A 27,253-nucleotide genomic window follows, 5' to 3' on the forward strand; every position below is an offset into this window, starting at 1 on the left:
TTTTGTTGCGCAAGGAAAGAAAGATCCATCAATTTCATCAGTTGTAAAATATGTCCATGTTCCCACAAAAGATTTAAGCCACTTCTGGTGATAATAACTGGGGGTCTTCTTCTGAGTTAAAGTTTTTGTTTTAACCACAATGTGATGGGGAAACTGTCACTGCGAAAGATTTTTGCCTCAGCAACAATAATGGCTGGAGTAGGGCGTGGTGGTGCATACCTTTATTCCAGCATGCAGGAGGCTGAAGCAAGAGGATCATCATGTGTTCCAGGCCAGCCTGGGTTACAGAGTGAGTTCAAGACCAGTCTGATCTACATAGTGAGTCCTTATCTCAAAAAACAAACAACAACAGATAATAATAATAATAATAAAGGTTTTCACCCAGAGGTCAGAGGAGTAGGAAAGATCATGCAGGGCAGGAAACTGGGCCTTGTAGTGCCTTTGAAATCACACCCACCCCTCTCCACTCTGAAGTCATGACAGCTGAATCTTCCCTTCTCAGGAGCGACTTATTTAAAACATAAAACCTTTCCATCAAATGCATCATAGGCTTAGAAATATCTAAGAAACTAATAACTAAGAAACTAATCAGGCTTGGGGTGCCACTAATTTTCTTCATAACAGATGCATTCTATAATGAAGTATCAGTAAAGTGTATGAGAAGCCGGGAGACAGAGGTTTAGTCCTGGCTCTACCAACCAATGTGCTGAGCAAACTTCTGAGATTCACTCAGCATGTCTTGGTCTCAGTTTCTTCATCCTGAAGAGTCTGGGTAGTCCTCTCTAGTCCTGTGACTATAAAAAAGTGTGCAAAAGTCTACTTTAAATAAAAATTTTTGTACAGCCTTTTTGTGATATTGAGGGGTTGTTTTCATATTTAGAGAGAAAAAAATATCCAACCAAACACTGAGTTGTTTTCTTCTTTTTTAATAGGGTAGCATCTTGTCCAAAGTAGCAAAACCTGCTCTTGAAAGCTTCAGAACAGTTTGTGGTGGATTGCAATTCTTGTCTCAGAAAGATTAATTGGAAGTAAAATCTAAGGAAGAAAATTCAAAGCCCATTTCTACGCTTCCTGCCTTTTAGATCTTCTAACATGTAAATCGACCGTTACAAAGAGGATTAGTTATTAGAATGGTCTGCGTGAAGACCAACATTTAGCTCCCTGTTTATTCCTTGCCAGCATCCCCACTGACCAGCATCTTAATGGCCTTCTTTTCAGCTTACAAGAGGATGAACAGCATACTAACTCCAGCACTTGTGTTTTCCAACTTTAATTTGACCACAGCCTTAACAAACTGGAAGCTCTTCTCCACCCCCAAACTGGGCTCTAAATTAGAACAAAACAAGGTAGCAATGGGTGCTCCAGACAACCACAGTAAGGAACTATAATTTCGTTTAAAGATTTAAGAAAGTCACTTTTAACCTCCGGGTTTTTGTTATGCTTCCTCGTGTTCATTTTTACGATATGCCTTATCTTTTTACTCTTGAGTACTGTACTAAGTGGTTTTTTTTATCCTTGCAAAATTACCTTTTAGACTGCATTTTTCTGTTTGTTTACTTCTCTCCCATCACATCACAGGCTCTCTTAATCCTTTTTTGCTTCTTCTAATAAAAAGACAAATCCCTTCCTACCAAGAAACAAGCAGGAAGCACAACTGACTTCTCAACATGGATGTATCACAACAGTTGTGATCAATTAATCTTCAGTCAAACTGGCTTGCTTTTACATTACATATAATTCTATCCACAGAATAAGTGCAAGTGTGAAATATATAAGTATATGGAAAGGGGGAAGGGCTAGGCAAGTTTAGGAGAAGAAAGGATCCAAGCCAAGAAGGATCCACCATCTAAGGAAAAGGCCAATAGCCTAGCAATGAGTTAGGAATACAAAGGAATGAAAAAACTGATAACAAAGAAATGAAAGATTTGCAGCCTAGAATATTTAATGGTGAGGTAAACCAACCTATTCACCACCCTACAGTAACTATTCTGAATTGTAACATATCTGGAATGGGAGTAGGATGGGTTGTCAATTTAGTTTGGAAATGAGACAATGGTAACAGGCTGGCTAGGAGAAGCTATGCCACCTAAGCTCTCAGGTGCCACTCTTCTGTTTTTATTTCAGTGACAGCTGAACGTGGAGCTGTTCAGAAGAAAGGCTGTAACTGTGGCCTCCCTTACAATTGGGCATGGCTCTGAGTGGAGGTGATACGGATAACCTCTGAGTCAGACCTTTCTTTAAGGAAAGGTTCATTGTCTCCTCATCTGCCTACTGGGATGGCAAGTGGTGGCTGCAGTAATGACAACCATTCACATACTGAGGGTGACAGAGCACAGTCAGTGTTGATGACATACTGAACACACTTTATACTGCTTATGCTTGTCTATCTCCTGACAAGAAAATTAGTTTGGGCCACTGACATTTTGCTTTTTTAGCAACAAAAAATACACCTTAGTTAATCAACTTAAGAAACTGTGTTACTTCCAAGGAGGGATACAATTTGGGAAATTCCAATGATTATCCCCCAAACTCCAGCTTTTCTCTTTTGGCAGTGATTCCTTGGTAAAATGGAAAAAGTGGGATTGGCGTCAAACCTTTGCTCTGCTGGTTACTAATTTTTTCTTCACCCATACGGTGGGTACCATGAGCATTAGTATTTACTAATTGTTCTGTGCCACGCTTGCTTATATGCATTATCCCATTTCATGCTCACCACAAACTATGCCTTTACCGTAGGTGGTGTTATTTTTCCATCTCATAGTTTGAGCCAAGCATTTTTTTCTATTGAGAGACAAAGCTGAGATGAGGACAAAGAGAATTTGACTGCTTGTGATCATTTCTCTTTGCACCTAACTTTCTGCACTGATGAGAGATCCAGGGTAAACACAGCATCCAGAACAGAGTCGTCTCTTTAAAGCAGGGATCAGACTGGATGGTACTGATTGAATTGACTGTCTCTTTCAGCTAAGGTATTGTATTGCCTGTTGATCATCTTATATAATTGAAACACTCTTCCTTTAGGCGTAGGCAAGCAAAGTCTCAAATTAACTACTCAGTTGACCAAAGAAGTTGTCTTTCTCCTCCTGTTATGAATTGATTTTTTAGTAAAAATCTGAGTCCCAGTTCTCTCCAAGGCAGTCCATAATGATAATCCTAAGTCACTAATATAAATTTACATTCTGTTCAAAATGTTTCAGAAAGCAGGAAAGAGGTCTCAGTGGTAAACCCAAATGCTGAGAGCAGGCTCCCTGCAGATGAGTGAGACTGACAAACTCCAGCCCTCTGGCCTTTCTTTTCTCACACTGGAGGGAGACACAAGAAATAAATACATCTTACTGCCAAGAAGGAGACTGTGGAACTTGAGTTTCACAAATGGGAAAAAAAATAAAAGAAATGGATGTGGGAGCAGGAGAAAGTGGAGAAGAAAGGAGGAAGAAATCTGTGTAATCCACAATGCCTTTCTCCTAAAATGGGTAAAAGAGGAAAGTAGGGTGCTTTAAAAGTTAGGTCTTCATGACAAAAGTACTTGCTGAGTATGGTAGTGTCTTTCTCATTGCTGAGAAAGAATACCCAACACTCACAATTTAAAAGAGGAAAAGTTTATTCTGGCTCCAAGGCAGGAGGCATGGCAGAGAATAAAATAGTCCATGGCATGGTAGGCAGGAAGCAGAGAAAGATCAAGGGAGGAGAAAGGAAGATAGACCCTTTTGGGCCACATCCCATTGACCCACATCTTCCCACCATCTTTACCTCCTAACGTGGCATTTTGCTATAAAATCATCAGTGGAATAATCCATTGATGAATATCACACACCCCCATAATCCATTCACCTCCCAAAAGACCCACCTATTGATATAGAAGATGGAGCATGAAAATATTATATCTCCCAACCTCTCCCAAATTGTAGATGTCTGCTACACCAAGTTCATGTTCTACAAAATCAAAGAATGAATTCTAGGAACAATGGAGGTTAAGAGTAGGAAAATATTTATTGAGAAGATAGCTCCTGAGAGAGAAAAAGTGGCCTAAATAGGTATTTGGGAACCCCAATTTACAGGGGAGTTTTATAGAGCAAAACCTACATGGGTACAATGTGGGTTACCACTATGATTAACCAATAAGGTTAAAGTATAGTCACTTGGGTAATAGTGATACAATGAGGAAACAAGTTGTGTAACAATGGTACATGGAAAGAACAACAACTTTTTAGGAAATGGTGAGTCTGGAGGTGTTGGTCACCCATTGGGATGACTTATGTCTATCTAGACTTCATTAGCCAGAGTTTTGTCTTTTGAGGAAGTATGCAGGCCTGGTCATTTCTTCTCTATTTTGAGGCCTAGTCTCTAACAGATGTTTTCTCCAGCCATAACTGTGGTGTGTTTCACCTTTGTCCTGACTCTCTTGAGGGCCTAGCTCTATCTGACTGCCTGTAATATTTCTAACTTAGCTGTCCATAATATTATGAGCACATGAGGCTTTGGGGGGGCATCTAGATTCAACATATCAAGTAATAACAAAAGTAATTAACAATGACTTAATGCTTGCTATGCATTGGACACAGTAGTGAAAGACTTGTTTGAGCAATGAAAGAAAAACTATCCATGTTCCCAAAGGTAATATTTACTTGGCAGATTTAGCAATTGAAAATACAGGGTCTCCAGTTAAATTTGAATTTAAGATACACCAAAAATGTCTTTTATTTTAGGTGTCTCATGCAATATTTTAGACATACTTACACTAAAACATTACTCATAGTTACCAAAAATTCAAATTTAACCACAAAGGCCTGTATTTTATCTGGCAGTTCTACATGAGGAAAGTGAAGGAGTAGTAGAATGTTTCATATGGAAGGCAAATTTGCAAAATGCATATTTTTTCTCCAGATTCAGAGAAGTGGGAAGGAACAAAAAGGAGGGAAATAAAGACTGTTGAATCCATGAGAAAATATGAACTTTCAAAAGACCAATAAAAATAATTTTAGAGAGCTGTGCTGTCACCTCAAAATCACTTACTTTTTGGAAATAAATGTGAAATAATTAGTGTACATATTTTATCACTTGTAGAGATAAGGCCTCTGCTGAGTAAAGGAGAATGTGGTGCAAAGTTCAGTTTCCAAGCAACCACTCAAAATGTAGGCTCCTTCTCTATACATGAAAGGTCAGTGCTGGGCTTTTAAGGGTCACCTCCAATCCCCTCAAAGAAAAGATTAGAATAAAAGAAGAGTGGTCATGTCCTAAAAATGAGTTTCTGCACACTCCCATGACTGGCCAGGGGATTTAGGTTAAGCTATTTCCCTTCTTTTGGTTTCAGTTTCCTCCTCTGTGAAATCACAATTCTCCCTAACTGGTATCTAAGGCTTCCTCCAGGCCTCTCAATGACTCAGTAAGGCTAAGTCTCGCACCTATCAGGTCAACCACATAAGGACGTGACTTATTTCTCCATCGTTCCTCACAATTCTCTAAACTTTTAATATTCTTCCAGAATATTTGCTTTTGTTCTTTTTAACTACAATTAGTTTCTGCTGCTTTCACCCAAAGAATTAAAGAATGTCAAATTCCTAGGAAGAGTGGTAGGAAAGTGGGAGAGAAATCTGGCAAGGTCAATTACTTTTGTGAAAATTGGGGTTAAACAAAACTACATTGTATTCTTTACTGTAGGGTTTCTTGGATCCTTTAGTGATTTCTCCCAAATGAGAAAACAGTACTTGAGATTTAAAATGGTAGAGTAAATATAGACAGAAATATACAGCTTCTGTAGGACCTAGAATCAAGACATGTGGGAAAAAATAACTTAGAGAAGAAGAAAGTAGAGCTACAGGAATCAGGAAAGAGCTGGCAGGAAAACTAGACCCTAAAGAGAATGTAACATAGAGGGGAAAAATGCAGTCTGGAACAGTTACCCCACCTCCAAAAGAGGAGGTCCTGTCTCCACAAACAAAAGGTAAGCCCAGAGAAGTTTGGCAGCCCCACAGAGAAATAATAGACCAGTAGCACCAGTCCCAAGTAAAGTCCATGGTATTGTACACTGCAAATATATAGGGTGTTTTACTCTGCATGGCAGGCTACAGTTAGAGAAGAAGTTCACTGCAGTGTCTGCCATTCTTTGGAGTGATATAATCAGAGGCCATTTTGGGAAGGGTTTATTATTCAAGACTGAGCTACCTTGGGAATCAGAAATCACAGAACAACTTCATTTCAGGGTCACTGGAGTCATTCTATAACACAGTGACTAGATGACAAAGTGACAAGAGATAGTAGTGAAGAAGGGGCAGACTAGTTGCAGAATTCCTGAGAAGTTTAAGCAGTGGCATGTTCAGGGTGTGAAGGAAATGGTGGTCCTACCCTCCATGGTAAGAAGTCAGGCCAGTCACATGTGGTTTTCTGAGAGGGCTGGGTTTGAAAGTGACGATATTAGCCCAACAGACTGCTTTGCCCTCTTGCTGCCTACATTCAGCACAAAACTCAATGATCTGTTTGTTTTTTCCCATCTACCAAAATAATCAGGGATGTACCTCAACCTGGAAAGTTTCCATGTCCTAAGTTGAACAGACAGAGGAGAACAACGGAAACACCTCACAAGATCACAGGCCACAGTGCTAATCAGAGATAACAATAACATGAGGTACACAGAAGAGCACAAACTCTAAGAACAGCTGGCCTGAATATAGCCCTGAAGTAGACAACACACCAGTGACTAACCATGCCCAGCAGGAAAGGTGGAACAGGGCTCAGTATTCACATAGCAGAGAGGGCATGGCAATAAAATAGACCTAAGATGTTTAAGCTCAAATAGGATTAAATTAAACAAAAGATTTTACCAATAAAATGTTCAATGAGCTTAAGGAACAAACAAACAGTAAGCTCAGAGTTAAGCAAGACAACACAATACTGAATGACAACTTTGGAAAAGAATTGGAAAGTATGAAAAGAGAGCAAGCAGAGATATATTTTATGAAAAATATAATAGAAAGCATGAAGAGCAGCCTTAACCAATGTGAGGAGAGAATTTCAAAAAATAGAAGACATGGTAGATATAGCATTTTATAAATTAATAAGGCCCTACAAAATGACAAGAATGAAAGCTGGATCTAACAGCTATATGTGACTAAAAATATCTCAGAATTATAGGAAAAAAGGAAAAATTAGATGACTCAGAAGGTATAAACAGTTTATTCATTGAAGTCAGAGCAGAAAATTTTCTAAATCTAGGGAAAGAATTCAATATTCAAGTACAAGAGGCATATAGAACTCCAAACAGCCACAAGAAAGAGATTTTCTCCACAACACATCATAATCAAAATTCCAGAAGTTCAACAAAATGAGAAAATATTAAAAGCTGTTAGGAAAGCAAACAGCAAGTGACCTATAAAGGCAAGCCCATCAAGCTGCAGATTTTCGGCACAAATCTTAAAGGCCGGGAGACTCTGAGTACAACTTTGGGAAGCTATAATAGAAAACAATTGGGAATTTAGCCGGGCATGGGGGTGCATGTCTGTAATCCCAGCACTCAGGAGGCTGAGGCAGGAGGATCACTGTGAGTTCGAGACCAGCCTGGGCTACATAGTGAGTTCCAGGTCAGTCTCAACTACATAGTGAGATCCTGTCCCAAAAAAAACAAAAAAAAAAACAACAATAACAAAAAAAAAAGAATTGGAAACTCAGACTTTTATATCCTGTGAAATTAGCCTTTGGAATTGATGTAGAAGTAAAGACTTTCTACAACAGAGCAATCCTAAAGAAACACATGACCACTAGACAAGCATTGCGGAAAATACTGAAGGTTATCATAGGACAGAAACAGGGCAGTCACAAACACCAAAAAGCCCAAAGGAAAGTATACATTTAACTGGGAAAGTAGTTAAACAAAAGGAAGCCAGGCGTGATGGCGTGTGCCTTCAATCCCAGCACTCAGGAGGCTGAGGGAGGAGGATCGCTGTGAGTTCAAGACCAGCCTGGGCTACATAGTGAGTTCCAGGTCAGTCTCAACTACATAGTGAGACCCTGTCTCAAAAAAAAACAAAAAACAAAAAACAAAAAATGAAAAAATGAGTCAGTACTGGACAAAGACAGTATTCAATAGACACTTTCCAATAACTCTCAATGTCAATGGTCTTCAATTTCCCAATCAAAGGATACAGATTGGCAGACTGAATTTTTTTAAAATAACAAAAAAATGCAGCCGTATATTGTTTACAGGAAACACACCTCATCCCAAGGGAAGAACAAAAAAAAAAGTGAAAGTATGGAAAATAATAGTCCACTCAACCAGAGCCAGAAAACAAACAGGAATGGTTATCTTATTTTCAGGTGCAGCACATTTCAAGCCAAATCTAATCTGAAAAGGCAAAGATGGCTATTACATACTGGTAACTGTTACATACTATTACATAACTATTACATACGGGAATAATCAACAGCAAGATATAATAATTATAAATATTTAGGCATGGAACATCAGTGCACAAATTTCATAAAACAAAGATATTAGACTGTAAAAGACATATATTAATACAATCACAGTGGAGGACTTCTATTCACCAATTTCACAACTCATATCATTGAACAAATGGTACTTAACAAATATCTGTAGAATGTTTCATCCAACAATAGAATACACATTTTTCTCAATAATACATAGAGTTTTCCGTAAAATAGATCATATTTTAAAACATTCTTAAATACAAAGTAATTGAAATAGTCTCCTATCTACCATTAGATCTTGGTCAAAAAAAAAGCTAGAAATCAATAGCAAAAGAATCCACAGAAACTATTCAGACACCTGGAAGTTAAATAATATGTACTTGAATAATCAATGGATCACAGAAGATATTAGGGAAGAAATAAAAGAGTTCTTAGAATCAAATGTCAATGGAAACACAATATACAAAAGCCTATAGGACATGAGAAAGCCTGTCTAGCAGGGAAGGTTGTAGTTGAAAATATACATATAAAAAGAACAGAGCAATCCCAAATAAATAACTTAAAGATGCATCTCAGTGTCCTAGAAGTACGAAAACAATCCAAATCTGAAACTACAAGAGGAAAAGAAATTATAAAAATCAAAGCAGAGAGTAATAAATTTAAGATTAAAAAATATAAAGGATCAATGAATCAAGATGTGGTTCTTTGAAAGGATGGATGAGTATCTGAGGATAGGGGAGACAATAAGAAAGACAGGAGAAGGGAAAATGAAAAGAATATGTAACAGGTATATGAATTAATTCCGTGGTGAATGCGTTTACTCTGTATCACCGAATTCTACTAACAAAAATTGAATGAAAAAAGAGAGAATATAGTATTTGGATTTTTCCAAGCCACCTGATTTTTATTTGTTTATCTAGAACAAATTGGAAGGCCTGTACTCAGGCTTCCTGACCTCTGCAATTTTTCACTTTCATCTTTAAGAATTTTGTGTGTGTGAATTGTGACCTACTAGCCAATTTTAAGATCTTAGATGAAGAAACCATGCGTTCCACTTCTTTATCCATGCAAAGTACTAAGCACGAACCAATTATTACAGTGAATCAAATTTGGACCTTGAACTCATTGCAAACCAGCCATTTTGTAACCACAAAGTGGTTTAATGTGATTAAAGCCATAATAGATCGCAGAACACTCTTCATGAGGCCAAGAGAGCTGACCCATGTCACCTAGACAAAAAGCATTTTCATGATTACTTTTTGCCTTCCCAAGATTCCTGTGATTCCCACTGGTAAAATGATCCTTCATTTCCAGACACTGTTGCTGTCTTGCTTCTGTTCCCTGCATTGCCCAGGGACTCCTGGAAGAGCTGGCTGCCTTACGATGTTCTCTCCAAGTCCAGCCAAAGGCTGATTATCCACAGGAGACTCAGCTGCAGACCAATTGGCAGGCTGTAGTCATCAGTGATGTGATTTCTGCCCTAGTCCAATGTTTTATTTAAGTCAAAGTTTTTGTTGAGTATGTACTGAACCTAAGCCATGTACCAGACTTTGTCAGAACATCTCATATAGTACTTGCTTTTTAATATTTTATGTGATCATATTTTAACTATTTACAAACTACTGCAACATCCAACTTTCTGTAATATATTACCTAGAAAGCTGGACCACTGGCCTAAACTCCAGATTTCCATCCATCAGAGTTATCCTCTGGATATAGGTGGCAGGCATTCTTTGGCATTATATGTTTGTTACAAATACAAAATAGATGCATTAAAATGCAGGCTTAATTTTCTTGATTTTTTTTTTTAAAGATGGGATCTCACTCTGTAGCTCAGATCAGCTTTGTAGCTCAGGCTGTCCTCAAACTCATGACTCTCCTGCCTTGGCTTCCCAAGTGCTGGGATTATGCCTCCATGCCAAATAATTTTCTTCTCATAAAAAAGTTTTCACAAATCTGTATAACAACCAAAAGAATCAGTCTCAGGTTTGAGATAGAAGTTGCTCATTCCTAGGGATACTCTTCAATTTAAAAAATCCATTTAATGTAAAACAACTGTTGACTAAAAAGAGGAGGAAAATGCAATTTGTCCCCTAGTGCATTAATAACTAAGCACACTTTCTAAAGAAATTTGCATGACCCTAAATGCATGTATTTTTCTCTATGTGAAGTGAACATTATAAGACAGATACTTTTATTATTGTTTTCATTCTCACAGTTAATCTTGCCCAAGATCAGGTCATTGGTAAGAAGCAAATGTAGGTTTTAAATATGAAAATGTCTGACTCAGTGCCTATTGTGCATATAACTATCCAGTTGTATTCTTAACAGATTTGATAATTCCATAGAGTCACAACTCTTGAACTGAAAGGCCTCAGGGGCTAGCCCAAGATCAAATAGCTGAAAAGTGGAAATCCTGGGATTTCTGATGCTAAGTCCAGTGTTTCTTTTTCTAAACTTGACTCAAGATAGTGAATTTCAATGCTCCAGATGAAGAATCCAAAACCCAGTGTCTCCATCACATCTTGTTCTTCGTCTGATCATTGAGAAAATAAGACTAGTGGATTGCAAGACTTCCTCCTTTCTGCTCCAGCCACTTTTGACTGTTTTTGAGAAATGATGTAAACAAAATGAGAAAGGAAATTCAGGTATGAAACCTCATGTTCCCGGCTAGTCTGCCTTCCTCCAGGAAGGAGGTCAGTGTGAGCAAGGAAACACAAGAAAATCAAAATATGATAGGAAAAGGCTTTCAATGCTGAAGGAGCAGCAGCCTGACATCACAGTCTCTCTCCTCTACTAACATATGTGAATGTTAGATAAATATTTTTGCAACTTTAAAACACATATCCTGAAATAAAGCCAAGACAATTCCCAGGTGCCAGAAACAAGAGGAAAATTCACAATCAGAGATGTAAGCTCCAGCTCACATGGGACAGACTAAGAAAAAAAGTCAGGCTTGAACATGGGCCCTGAAGCAAATTCAGCCTACAAGTCATTCAGATGGGAACTGGGACCTCTGTTGAAAACTAGGACTCTAAAAAACCATTCCACCTGCTACTATTCAGTACATTACTCAAAACTTTAGCCAGAGCAATTGGGCAAGAGAAAGAAATAAAACAGAAATGAAATAGGAAAGAAAGAAGTCAAACTATCCTTATTCTAGGACAACATGATCCTTTACATAGAATACCCAGACATTTCCACCAAAAGACTCTTAGAACTAATAGACAAATTCAGCAAGGTAGCAGGATATAAAATAATCAATGGTATCCCTGTAAATCAATAAGGAACTAACCAAGAAAGAAAAACAATACCTTCACAGTAGCTTCAAAAACAAATTACTTAGCTATTAACCAAACAAAGAAAGTGAAAGATCTCTACAACAAAAACCCCTGGTACTCTGAAAAAGGCAATCAAAGAAGTGATAGGAAAATGGAAAGATATCCTGTTCATGGATAAGATCAGATATTATCAAGATGGTCATCCTAACATAACTGATAGAGAGAGTTAGTACAATCACAATCAAATTGTCAATAGTATTCCTCACAGAAATGAAGAAAACAGTTCTAAAATATACATGAACCAGAACAGACTCAGAATAGCAAAATCAATCTTGGGCAGTAAGAGCAAAGCAGGAGGCATCACAATCCTGGACTTCAAGTTATACCATAAAAGACAGCACAAGTATGGTACTGGCACAAAAACAGACATATGGATGAGAGAAACAGAACAGAGGATGTAGAAACAACCCCAGGCACAGTCCACTATCTGATCATTGTCCAACTGGCCAAATACACATGTGGGGAAAAAAAGAGCCTCTTAAGTAAATGGTGCTGAGAGAACCAGCTACACACATGCAGATGATTGCAGCTAGGCCCGTGTCTCTCACTACACACTAAAGTTAAATCAAAATAGATCAAAGATCTGTGTATTAAAACAGAGACACTTAGTATGCTGAAGTACAAAATAGGTAAAACTCTTGAAAAAAAATTTTAAAAAACCTCTTCATGACACAAGCATAGACAAGGACTTTCTGAACAGTATCTCAATTGCACAAGAAATAACATCAAGAATCAATAGTACTATATCAAAGTAAAAACTTCTGAATAGTAAAGGACACAACCAACAGAGTGAAGAGACAACCTAAAAATGGAGAGAAAAAATGACAGATACTCCCTGGACAGATGACTAAAATCTAGAAAGAATAAAGAACTCGAAAGAATCAGAACACCCCCCCCAACAAGAAATGGGCAACCAAAAAGAAAAGGTACTTCCCAGAAGAAGTACAAATGGCCAATAAATACATGAAAACATGTTCAATATCTCTGGATGTTAGAAAAGTGAAAATTAAAACAACACTAAGTCTGACTCTCAAGTGTAAGGTCCTGAGTTTGATCTCTTGTACCAAAACAAATATAAAAAAATATTAAGATTCCCTCTTATTCCAGAAAAAATGGCTATTTTCAAAAAATCAAATAATAACAAATGCTGGTTGCTGCAAGGGAAAAGTAATCCTTTTACAGTGTTGGCAGTAATGTAAACTACTACAGCCACTATGGAAATCAGTATGGGGATTTCTCAAAAAACTAAAACTAGAAATTCCATTAGACCTAACTATTCCTTTTCTAGATATTTTCCTGAAAGAGTTAAAGACATCATCTTATAGTGATACATACATGCCCATGTTTATAGGAGCACAACTCATAAGTGCTAAATGTTGGAAGCAGCATATATGCCCATCAACAGAATAATGAATAAAGAAAAACTGGTATTTATACACAATGGAGTACTACTCTGCCATAAAGTAGGATAAATGTATTTGTAGAAAAATGGCTCCACCTCAAGATCACAACGTTAAATGAAACAAATAAGACACACAAATTTAAATATTACATGATTTCTCTTACATGAGAGGCACAAGTATAAACAAATTAAAGATCAAAATAAAACAAGATAATAAGAAAGACAGAGATAGATCGATTGCATCTGGGAATGGGGCCAAAAGATGGGGGGAGTTGAGAGGAAAGAGAGGAGAACATGAAGTAAAAAGTATTAAGATGAGTTATATCTATGTTCCAACTCCCACACAATGAATGTAACCATTATGCACTGTAGCATGTACTAATAACATTTTTTTAATTTCCAGGGCTTAAAGAGGAACTAGAACTTTGCCTAGAGCCCGCAGAAGGAACAGGAGATAAGTAGCCTTTTTCTGGGCTCTAAACAGGAAAAAACATACATCCAGTGAAAAGCAGCTTTAAACCCAATCTGATTAAGGAATATGAACAAGCTCCCTATGTGTTAGAAGAGCTTCAAGTGAGAAGTTAAAATAATCACTGCTCCTTAACCAGGGGAACAATAGAAACCTAGAGAGAAGTAGATACATAGTTCTATAGGAAATAATCTAATTCAGGGTATGTGGGACTCCTACCAAAAAGAAAAATAAAAGCTTATCAAAACTAATTACTAACCAGCACACCACCAGATCCAGTAAGGACCCAAGGACCCTGCAGGAGGTCTCTTCAGCTGGCTGCCCTGGCACACCCAGCAGGTGCGCAACCTCCCAGACTGCGTGCCACCAAATCCAATAAGGAAGGTAGCCGCACAGGTGCCCTTGAAACACCCCCATGACCTGCTCCCCCCCACCATTCTCAAACCTCCTGTTTGGGCTAGTCCTTGGACCCACTCTGCAGAGGCATAGGTGCTCATGAAGGGTAGTTTTCTGAGCTCCCAACTTTGAAGATCTTTAAAGAAAGGGCAGTGGAAACCTGTAATGGAACTGAGTGGAGTTCAACCCTGCAGGTTGGGAAACTCAAGTTAGGCCTTGTGGACTGAGGTCAGTCTCAGTCGTGGGGACCTGCCATTGGCGAGCTGAGATCAGGGGATTGGTTCTGCATATGGCTGCACATGTGGTATAATATGACAACAGAGACATAGTCTGAAAGAGGCCCTTCAAATTCTTTTTTTTTCTTTTCCTCATTCCACCCTAAAATTTCTTTTTTCTGTCCTCTCTCTCCAACTCAGTCTCTTTCTCCACCATATTATCCCTCATCTCCCTTTTTACTCTTGCTCCTGCCCTAACTCAGACTTCTTCTTTTATTATTTTTCCTTTTTTGTTGTTGTTGTTTTTTTCTTTATGTTCTTTCTCCAGTCATTTTCCCTCACTCATGGCTGTGTAGCTTCAAGGGAAGGCAAGCGCCTATTACTTTTAAGGGGATATATTCTTGTCCTTATTCCTGCACTCCTCTATCCCCTCTGAAGTTAATAGCTTCATAAAGATAGTAAGGTCATTCTACATCCTCTGGTTTCACTTCAAACCTGCTCCAGTTCTTTCACTTATCTACTCCTCTCATCCTAACTCAGTCTAAACACCCATCCTAAATGGTAAAGATGCTATATTGAAAAGTGTATTCACTGCAAACATATTTTGGGCTGCTTCTTGATATTAATTTAATTCACATGGTTTAAAGGTGATAGATTAATGACTACTACAAGGGGTCAGTTTGCAAGCTGTGCTTGATCATATTGGGCTGCTGAATGTATCAATTGGGATAAAGGATTGTGATTGATTTAATGAGTTGCTTTCTCTAATATTATGAAAATGAGGATGTCTATGAGTCATTAGAAATTCAAAAGCTAAAACGCAACTATATCAGGAAGATTTAAGTAATACCCAGAAATTAAACCAAGGATAACCCAACAACAAAAATAAAAAGGAGAAAACACTTAATCAAGACACAAACACAGATTTCCAGTACACCAATGGCAAATAGTAGGACAAATGAGGATGAAAAGTCTGATAGTGAACCAGCAGGACACCCTGGACACATAGCACAGGAGGTAATAAAACAGATCAATCAGGCTCTAGAAAAATTAAAATCAGAAATAGTTTCCCAGTTAACCATAGAGATGATGAGCAAAATGGAAGTCATGATTCGAGACTCTAGAACAGAAACTGAGAAAAAAATAGATGAGCTCAGGACCATGATAGAAGCCATGAAGGCCCAACATAAGAAAGAAATGGAAAAAATAAACGCCCAACAGAGGAAAGAAATGGAATCCATAAAACAGATTCAAACAGATATCCAGGAGATTAAAAACTCCATTGAAAGTGTACACAACACAATAAAAGATTGCGAAGATAGAATTTCAGATATAGAAGATAGGATCGCAGTCAGTGTCCATGAAAAAAGAAGTCTCTCAAAAACAGTAAGGGATCATGAGAAATCAATCCAAGAACTTCTAGATGATGCAAAGAAAAATAACAGAAGACTGTTAGGAATCCATGAAATAGCAGGAGAAAACACAAATGACCTAAAAAAGCTCTTCACAGAATTAATGATAGAAAACTTCCAAACAGAAGGAAAGAATTAGACATACAGATAAGTGAGGCATATAGAACACCACCTACCCACGATCAAAAAAAAAAAAAAATCTGCACCTAGACATATAACAATCAAGATCCCAGAAATCCAACAGAAAAACAAAATACTACAACCAGTAAGAGAAAAGAAACAAATCACATGCAAAGGAAAGCCCATTAGAATCACAGCAGACTTTTCAACACAAACCCTTAGGTCAAGGAGAGCCTGGAGTGAGGTATTCCAAGTCCTAAAAGAAAAGAACCTCCAACCTAGACTGATGTATCCTGCAAAACTCTCTTTCAAAATAGATGGAGAAATAAGATAATTCCACGACAAAGAACACCTGAGAAATTTCATAAACACCAAACCAGCACTATAAAGAATTCTAAACAATATCCTAGAAAAGGACAATGAAGATCACAATACCATGAGGCCCAACAGACCAAATCAAATAGACAAGGCAAGAAACTAAAAGGAGAGGGGATAAAAAGTAAAAAGAGTCAACAAAAGGACAATAACATGACAATAATAAGTCAGAATATCACAGTTATAACCATTAATGTTAATGGCCTAAATTCACCAATCAAGAGAAATAGATTGGCAGAATGGATTAAGAAGCAAAATCCAACAATATGTTGTATACAAGAAACACACCTAGTGCAAAAGGAAGCCCATAGACTGAAAGTGAAAGGATGGAAAACAATTCTCCACATATCAGGAGCCCAGAAAAAAGCAGAGGTGGCAATCTTATTCTCAAACAAAGTAAATTTCAAACCAAAACTCATTGAGAGAGACAAAGAAGGACACTACATCCTTGTAAAGGGAACAATTCAAGAGGAAGAGTTGACAATAACAAATATATATGCACCAAATATAAATGCCCCCAGCTATATAAACCAAATAGTAAGTAACATGAAAAAACAAATAAGCACTAATACAATTTTAGTGGGGGATTTAAATACCCCACTATCACAAATATAGAGAGAAAGAAGGACACTACATCCTTGTAAAGGGAACAATTCAAGAGGAAGAGTTGACAATAACAAATATATATGCACCAAATATAAATGCCCCCAGCTATATAAACCAAATAGTAAGTAACATGAAAAAACAAATAAGCACTAATACAATTTTAGTGGGGGATTTAAATACCCCACTATCACAAATTGACAGATCATCTAGGCAGAAAATCAGCAATGAAATAATAGAACTGAACCAAGCTTTGGAACACATGGACTTAATAGATGTTTATAGAGTATTCCACCCCACAAAATCAGAATGTACATTCTTTTCGGCTGCACATGGATCATTCTCCAAGATAGACCACATATTGGCTCACAGAACAGGTCTGAATAAATGCAAAAGAATTGAAGTCATCCCCTGTATATTATCAGATCATAGTGCAATCAAGCTGGAGATTAATAGCACAAGAAACTGCAGGAACTTCACAAGCACATGGAAACTGAACAACACTCTCTTAAACAATCAATGGATTACAGAGGAAATTAAAGAAGAAATTAGACAGTTTTTACAAATAAATGAAAATGCCAATACAACATACAGGAATCTATGGGACATGCTGAAAGCAGTTCTACGGGAAAAATTCATAACATTGAATACCCACATTAGGAAAACAGAGTGGGCTCAAAAAAACAAGCTAATGATGAATCTTAGACTCCTAGAAAAACAAGAGCAAAAAAAACCCAAAGCTCGCACAAGAGAGGAAATTATAAAGATCCGAGCAGAAATCAATGTAATAGAAACTAAGAAAAGGATATAAAAAGTAAATGAAACAAAAAGCTGGTTTTTTGAAAGAATAAATAAAATTGACAAACCCTTAGCTAATCTTATCAAAAAAATGAAAGAAAAGGCTCAGATCCATGCAATCAGGAATGAAAAAGGGGAAGTCACAACAGATCCAAAAGAAATCCAGAAGATCATGAATACCTACTTTGAGAAATACCTACTTTGAACCTGTACGCCAATAAAATGGAAAATGCAGAAGAAATGGACAGATTTTTAGATACTTACGAATTACCAAAGTTGAACAAAGAAGATAAAAACATTTTAAACACCCCTATTGCAGTCAGTGAGATTGAAAATGTAATTAAAAATTTACCAACAAAGAAAAGCCCAGGCCCTGATGGATTCACTGCTGAATTTTACAAGACATTTAGAGAAGAACTACTGCCATTACTCTTCAAACTTTTCAATGAAATTTAAAGGAAAGCTATACTTCCAAATTCATTCCTGGAAGCAAGTATCACTTTGATTCCCAAACCAGGGAAAGATGCAACTAAAAAGGAGAACGACAGGCCAATATCCTTAATGAATATAGATTCAAAAATCCTTAATAAGATACTAGCAAACAGAATACAGAGGATTATCAAGAAGATCATACATCCTCACCAAGTTGGATTTTTTCCAGAGATGCAAGGGTGGTTCAATATATGAAAGTCAATAAATGTAATACATTATATTAACAAAGTCAAGGACAAAAACCATATGATCCTCTCAATAGATGCATAAAAAGCATTTGATAAAATTCAACACCCATTCATGATAAAAACCCTGCAAAAAATTGGAATAGATGGTCTATACCTCAACTTAATAAAGGCTATCTATGAAAAACCAACAGCCAACATCATATTAAATGGCCAAAAACTGAAAACCTTCATGTTAAAATCAGGAAAAAGACAAGGATGCCTATTATCACCACTCCTCTTCAATATAGTTCTGGAAACATTAGCCACAGCAATTAGACAAGAGAAAGAAATTAAAGCAATAAAGATAGGAAAGGAAGAAGCTAAACTGTCATTATTTGCTGATGATATGATACTCTACATTGAAGACCCAAAATACTCCACCAAAAGACTTCTAGACTTAATTGACAGATTCAGTAGAGTATCTGGATACAATGTGAACACCCAAAAATCAATAGCCTTCTTATACACAAATAACAGACTCACTGAGAGAGAAATAAGGGAAAAAATTCCTTTTACAATAGCATCCAAAAAAATGAAGTATCTAGGAATCAATCTAACAAAAGAAGCAAAATATCTCTATGCTGAAAACTACAGCACTCTGCAAAAAGAAATTGAAGAGGTTATAAAAAATGGAAAGATATCCCCTGCTCCTGGGTAGGAAGAATCAACATAGTGAAAATGGCCATACTACCAAAACTGCTATCCAGATTCAATTCAATACCAATTGAAATTCCAACACTATATTTCACAGAACTAGAAAAAAGAACCCAAAAATTCATTTGGAACCATAAGAGACCTAGAATAGCAAAAACCATCTTAGGCAACAGACACATGGCAGCGGGTATAACAATTCCCAATTTGAAACTATACTACAAAGCCACTGTGATAAAAACAGCATGGTACTGGCAAAGAAACAGGCCTGAGGATCAGTGGAACAGACTGGAAGACACAAAAACAAACCCAAATATACTCAACTACCTCATCTTTGACAAAGGAGCTGACCATCCTCAGTGGAGGAAAGATAGCCTCTTTGATAAATGGTGTTGGAAAAACTGGATTTCAACCTGCCACAGATTAAAACTAGACCCTTATATTTCACTATGCACTAAATTAAAATCCAAATGGATTGAAGATCTAAATATTAAAAACAGAAACATCAAACTTCCTGGAAGGTAAGTTAGGCAGAACTCTGGAAGACATTGGCATAGGAAAAGACTTTATGAACAAATCCTCAGTAGCACGGGAACTAGCAGATAGAATCAACAACTGTGATCTCATCTTGTTAAAAAGCTTCTGTACTTCAAAAGAAACCATCAGCAGAACTAAGAGACAACCTACAATGTGGGAAAAAATTTTTACCAGCTGTTCCTCAGACAAAGGACTATTATCAAGAATATATAAAGAACTCAAAACAATCAGCCCCCCCAATATAAAGACCCGATTCAAAAATGGGCATCTGAAATGAACAGACATTTCTCAGACACAGAAGTCAAAGCAGCAAGTAAATATCTGAAAAAATGTTCCACATCACTGATCATTCGAGAGATGCAGATGAAAACAACACTGAGATTCCACCTCACCCCACAAAGAATGGCTGCTATCAAGAAATCACACAATAACAAGTGTTGGCGGGATTGTGGGGAGAAAGGAACCCTTCTCCATTGTTAGTGGGAGTGCAGACTGGTGCAACCACTATGGAAATCAATATGGAGATACCTCAAAGAGCTTGGACTGGAGGTTCCATTTGACCCAGCCATCCCTCTGTTGGGTATCTTTCCAAGAGAACTAAAAGAATCATATCACAGAGAAGTATGTGCACCCATGTTTATAGTGGCACAGTTTGTAATAGCTAAAACTTGGAAACAGCCTATTTGCCCATCAGTTGGAAACTGGATAAAGAAGATGTGGTTTTTAAATAACATGTAATATTACTCAGCCATAAAGAATGATAAAATGGATTTATTCATAGGAAAATGGATACATATTGAAGATATACTCCTAAGTGAAATAAATAAGGCACACATGTGTAAATACCAAATAATTTCTCTGGTGTGAATAATCTGCAATAATACAGATGATCCTAATAAGATTAGTTACATTGAGAAATGGGAAGAAAGGAGCTAAAGGTGTAGGGAAGGTGGGACAGGTAGGGGAAGTGTGAAAAGGGAAAAGAAAAAAATGTGAAATAATGAAAAGGTGGAAATAAAGTGGTTGTAGATGTGTAGGGGAGGAGGGGGTGAAGGGAGGTCAGGGACAAGGGGAAAAATGAGAACCAAGACTTGTCATGTAGAGGTACAAGTTCCCAACAATGAATGTAACTGTACTGTATCCCTAAAATGTACCAATAAACTCAATTAAAGCTGAAAAAAATAATTACTAACCAAATGATTTAAAAGTACACAAATAAGAATCTTTTTATTGAGACAATAAAAGATAAGGTACTAAAACGTCAAAATATAGGATTCTTAAAAAGGAGGGAGTTGGTAAACAATCAGGTAGAACTAAAACACATAATCATTAAAATTTTTAATTCAAGTTAAATATAAATCACATATACTTACAAATAACTAGGAAACTGGTCAATTGAGTTGAGAAAAATCATTTGCAATGAACCACAAAAATATAACAAAGTAGAAAATATAAAATTTAAGTGACATGAAGAATTGACTGATAAATTCCACCTGAAACCAACTATAAATTCCAGAAGAGAATGGACAGAAGGGACTTAGAAGCAATTCAAAGAAGTAATGGCTGGGAATTTTCTAGAATGGAAGAAAGTTGCTTTGAGTCACAAATAAGATTAAACAAAACAAAAGCCCACACAACTAAATACATTGGAAAGCCAAGGTTAAACAAAATGTAACATACAAGCACCTGAAAAGAGATACTGTAACCTAAAATTAAATGATAATTAAGCTGCCCACAGCATTGCCATTAATTAATATGAGAAGATTTTCTCCTTACCCAACTAAATTATTGTTCCATAATGAAGACTAACATCTAGAATATATAAAGAACTAAAAATTAGACCCCTTAAAATAAAAGGCACAATCAAAATATGAGCAGCTAAAATGAAGGCAATTCTCAGAAGACTCTTCGGAAGCACTAATAAACACATGAAAAAATGTTTAATGTTGCTGGTCATTAGGGAAATGCAAATGAAAATTACACTGAGACACCATCTTATCCCATTTTTAAAATCTGGTTGATTTTCACTATTGAGTAGGTTAAGTTCCTTATATATTTTGGATATTAACCTATCAGATGAATAGTTTGTAAGTATATTCTCCCATTCTGTAGACTGTTTCTTTGCTCAATTGGTTGTTTTGTTTTTTGGGGTTTTTTTTGTTTGTTTGTTTTGCTGTGCAGATACTGCTGGGTATATATTGAAAGGAAATAAAATCAATGTGCCAAAGAGACATCTGCATTCCCAGGCTTATTGCCCCATTGTTCACAATAACCATGATATAAAGCAATGTTAGTGCACATAATCAGATGACTGGTTACAGGAAATGTGGTGCAGTATATATACACAGTGGAATACTTCTCGGTTATTATTGCAGCAACATTGATTAACCTGGGGAGCATTATGTGAAGTGAAATAAGTTAGATACAGAAAAATAAAAACAGCATGGTCTCAGAAGGAATCTGAAAAAGTTGTTCTCTCAGAGAAGGAGACAGTAGTAGAATTGGGGGGAGGAAGAGGGAGGAGGGAAATAGATTAGTCAAGAGGCACAATATTACAGTTAGATAGAAGCAAGTTCTGGGGTTGTTTTGCATAGGAGGATGACTAAACAATAATATATTTTAGATTTCAAAATAGAAGAGTGTTTTCATCACAAAGAAATTGTAAATGTCTAAAGTGATGGATGTATTAATTACGCAGGTTTGATCAGTAAGCAATATAGAGATGTATGGAAACATCTCCAGCTTTTTTTAAAAATTCACCCCACTCCCTGTTGAGGTGGGGCGCCACCTGGTGGTGGTTGTCTACTTGGGCTTGAATAGTGATGGAAGTTTCAGGGTCCAGCAACTGGCTGGGGACCCGCGCTTTGACTCGTTTGCCTGGCCTTTTATTTCTGCTCAGCCCTCTGTCTGCCATCTGCATTAGAACACCATTCATTTTGTGGTTAGGATTTACTACAATCAAAAAGAGTAAAAGCTGAAATATAAAGCTTGGCCATTCAGTTAAAGGAGTTAAAATGAATAGGCTAACCCAAAGAAAGGAGAATGAAGGTAATGACAAATGTAGGTAAGGATTCAAGGAATTCAAAAATAAAATAAAATCTTATTTTTTCCAAAGGTAGTTAAATATCTGGCACAAAAAGATACAATATTTAAACATTTGAAATGGAGCATAAGTAAAGAAACAGTTTATATTATGACAATAAAATTCAAAGCAAAATGAGTAATTTTATTGCTTTTGTCACATATATTCACAGTTAAGATGGGCAAAAAAAGTACCAGGTAACACATTTAAATCTCATTGCTTCCATGCATATAAGTAGTCCTCCTACTCCTGATGATGAAGTCAACATAGCAGCTAGGGAATAGCCCTCGAAACTCCAGCTACTGAGGCTGTGGCTTTCCAGCAGCCCCAGCTGCTGGTTTTGCAATCTGAGAGTCTACTCCCCATGAGAAGCTCTATACCAATAACTGGGTGGTGCATGAATATTCTGGTAGGACTCCATGGGGAACATAGGCTCCTCTGACAGCTGACTTGGGGTCAAGGACCCCCACACCTCTTCTCTAGATGTTCTGAATTACATGGGAGTCTATGACACTCGCGCCAACCTTTCTTCCCTCTGCATTCACTCAGAGTCAAACTTGCATCAAAGACTGACCTCTCATCCAGCTTAACACATCTACCCATTTCTTTCATAGGCCTTTGCTCTGATCAAATCCCTACATATTTAATCCCATTTTGGTGTCGGCTTCTCAGAATACCCAGAAATAGTCCATTGTTTTCCTCAGTATGGTGATTTTCTTCTTTTCTGCTGGAACCTAGACACAACTGTAATGTAGAGTTGAACGGGCTATTCCAAGAGTGGTACCCTTTTGGCTCCAGGACTTCCAACCCTGCAGAGGTCAGACTTAAAGGCACAGGAAGTGTAAGTCGGCAAGTGGTCCCACTTCTACTTCCTCCTTTTGGCTTCCACACACATACATTCTTCCCATTGGAGGGTTAGTATAACATAGATGTCTTTAATACTAGATTGCATGCCGATGGATAGCATCCCATCCTCACAGTATTCCTCTGAGCTGGAGCATCTGCTACAAATTTAGAATACTGTTCACCTTTTCGAGACACCAGCTGCCTCCAGGGACTGACAGACACATACAGAACTAGATCTAATGATCTATCAGCATCTAGTTAGGGCTCATAATCATGATTCCACTCCCATACTTCCTACTCTATGAAGTAAATCCCCTGGTCAAATGCTAAATTGTGTGAAGCTAGAAGCCTATATGCTGTAGGCTCCTAGATAATGGAGCCTAAATACTCTACAGGTAGAAAAAAGCAAACCTCCAACTAAAGCGGGCTTCTGTGTCAGTCGTCCATAAGAAGGCCCCTGATGATTCTGTGCTACTTGTATTCATATCTGTATGGAGCTTCAGCCCATAAAAGGGCTGACTTGAAATGATGCTGTGGGACTTCTGAGATCATGTTATAAAAGCTGCTGTGGCTTCCATCTTACCTTTCCTTGGATCGTGTGTAGTGGGGGAAGCCACCCACCATGAATTAAGACTCTCAAAGAGCCCAAAAAGGTTGTCCACATGGTGAGGAACTGAGGTGCTGTGCCCGGAGACAGCACCTAAGTGCAGGTCAGGTAGTGACTCAGCCAGCACTACCCAGGTTTTCAGCACTCAAATTCATGGCCTCACAAATTCTTGAGCCATAAGTGTTTTGTTTTGAGTAGTTCGATTTTGAGGTTATTTTAATACTGCAGTATTACATAAATAAAAGAATCCTGAAATCAGTCTAAAGTTTTAGGACATCAATACCCACGCAGACCCCAAACAAACCATCCTACCTCTTTTTCCACATAGATGACAAAATTCACTCTATGTATTAAGATATCCTCAATAATGAATCTGATTATTCATAACTCTTTCATGTATGTATTGTATAGAAATTACAGAAAAAAATAATTCAATGTGCTGTTTCTAAATAAAAATATATTCTTTCATCTAGTTTTTCAAAATATAGATGTGATCTCCTTACTAAACTAATTGCAAGAAAGCAAGCAGAGGGACCCAAGACATGGATACAAATATTCTCTATCTTCTATGTTGTGTTTTATTCCTTGAACAAGTCTGAAATTTTGAGGAGCATCAAAGTAATATTGAAAACATCATTGTACCCGATGATTTCCAATTCCTAAAAACTTATTCTGATTACATTAGTGGTGATCCTAACAAATGTGATATTTTGAGTCTGCATAATAAAAATGTGATAGCATTAGGAAATCAAGCATAATTCAATGAATCAAGCTTAACTCAATGAATGAGTGACTGTTATAGCTTGTGTCAAGATATCCACCCAAAGTTTCATGCAGTCGCCTTTTTCAGAGTTGGCTGAAAGATTGATTCATAGTGCAATGCTAGGAATTGAGGATGATAGGATTAAGGGTGGGGGTGAATACTAAATCAGTCCACTGATTGGTTTGGCACTACCTAAGCCCAGCAACCTGGATACAATATAAGGGACAGAAAGAGCTTGTCTTGTCCCTTGCTTGCTTTTGTTGTCTTCTGAGTTAAGTAAACTGTTTCTCTTCTGTGATGCCTCTCTGCCATGTGCCACTCTGCCTTGGAGCCAACCAACTATAGATGGAAACCTCTACAATCTGTGAGCTAAATAAAACTTTGCTCCCTTAACTGTGGGCATCAGGTATTTTATCTCAGCAACAAGAAAAGTGACTAAGACGGTCATGAATCCCAAATGACTCATTTGTGACGCTGTAGCGTCACAAATGCATTGGTAAATGTAGTTATGCATTGGTAAAAGATACCTTCAAAGTGCAAGATAGATCGACAGATACCAGTGTAGCAGGGTATGAAAAGTTTACTGACATGGTTTCGATTTGACATTTTAACTAATCTTAAATAAATATCCACTTCTCAAGTTTCATGTACCAAAAAGAATACCCGAAAAGGCTACAATTGCATACCTGGATGAAGACAGATCTTCAGCACATGCTTCAACCAAAACAACATATTGCAGCAGATGAAATGCAGAAGCGGATATGAGAATGCAGCCAGCTTCCATTAAAGCAGACACTGAAAAGATCTTTAAAAATGTAAAACAGTGTCACACTTTTCACTGATTGTGTTTTGTTTGAGAAAATATGGTAATTCACGAAAAAATGCTCTTTATATTAATGTGTAATGGGTTCATTATTGTTACAAAATACATATTTTAAATTTGTAATATGTTATACATTGATATGTTTAACCTACAAAAACAAAAGTTCTTTTTGAGGGGTCCTTGTTAACTTTTTTAAAAAGTTTTACTTTTATTAGTATATGTTTGCAGTACATATTGGACGCGTACCAATTTCTCATTAAGTTTTAAGACAGTAAGAGGGTCAGATAACCAAAAAGTTTGAGAACTGCTGACTTTTATTACTTAACGAAGTTGGAACTTTATTATCTCTTCCACTGTACAGATCAAGAAACTAAAATCTAGAGAATCTGAGTAATGTGCCCAGGACTACATAGAAGATAACAAGTAGCAGAGGCAAGATAACAGGGACTCTAACTTCAGTTCCAGACTCTCAAATACAATACTAAGCTTCCCTGGTGGTCTAGTGGTTAGGATTCGGCGCTCTCAAATACAATACTATATCAAATTGCTACAGTCTGGCTTGATAATCTAACTATTGCCACCCTGAGCACTGATTTCATTATCATCCTCAAAGTTTCCCATTCAGCGCCATAAGATCCATCCTTGCTAACAACTAAAAAAAGCAGCACAGCCTTCCCCACAGCATGGGTCCCAGATGAGTGGAAGTAGCTTGGTGATTGTTGAGGTCAGTACTCTGGGAGGGGTGGGAGCAGCAGACAGTTCTTGTTTATTGTCCAAACTTTTCTAGGCAGTGTCCAGATTCTCCCAACCCTTAGATTTGGTATTTTCCAGTGGTGTTGACTGAAAGTGATTGGATTTGCAAGCAGGTGCTCAGTAGATCAATCTGTTTGTCCCTCCCTCTGGTTCTAGCCTGTCCAATATACTAGATTCTGTATTCATATTAATTTAAATCAAATCAATTAAAATGAAAATTTCAGAGCCATCATATCAATACCAAGCCCAAGTGTTTAAGAGCCATGCATTGTACAGGTTTCTCAGGAAACGTGTGGTTTAGTGAGGTAGGTGTTGATATTGTTGTGAGTTGAGCTCGGCAGCAATGAATATGCCCCAGACAGTTGCTCTTATACTGGTGGCGGGGACGGTGGGTGTAATGGCGACAGTGATGGTGGTGGTGGTAGTGAGCGTAATTAAAGCCACTGAGAACCCGTTTTGGGGACTGGTGGGTGCTGGATTTCTCATGACACCATCTTTGGATCCTTTGCATCAGATTCCCAGATGCACTTCAACTCTACTCAGAATCCCTTGGAGTAGGAGTCCGGAATCTGCTCTTTTGTCCTAGGGAAATTCTTAATTACTCTGAAGTCTGGAAAAAATGTGACAGATGAAAGTTGTGGTGATATATAACATACTCAAAAAGCAAGGACCCTGTGTCTCCAAGAGGGTTATTAGCCCTGAATATTCCAGCCTATTCTTATTTCACTGAAGCAAGCTCCAGTCTTTGGGTGCTCTCCCTTGGGCTAGTACTGGGGCCAAGATTTTAAAGATTTCCAGCAGCGAATCTCCTTTCATTTATCTTTCTTAGGTTTCCTTAGAAATTCCTTGGGGTGTAAATAGGCATGACAGTAACCAGGTGTCTTCTCTCTTCCTTAAGAGATCAGGAGAAGATTGGAATG

The sequence above is a fragment of the Fukomys damarensis genome, unplaced genomic scaffold (assembly GCF_012274545.1).
Source record: "Fukomys damarensis isolate Sample0158 unplaced genomic scaffold, DMR_v1.0_HiC HiC_scaffold_1, whole genome shotgun sequence".
In the NCBI taxonomy this organism is placed as follows: Eukaryota; Metazoa; Chordata; class Mammalia; order Rodentia; family Bathyergidae; genus Fukomys; species Fukomys damarensis.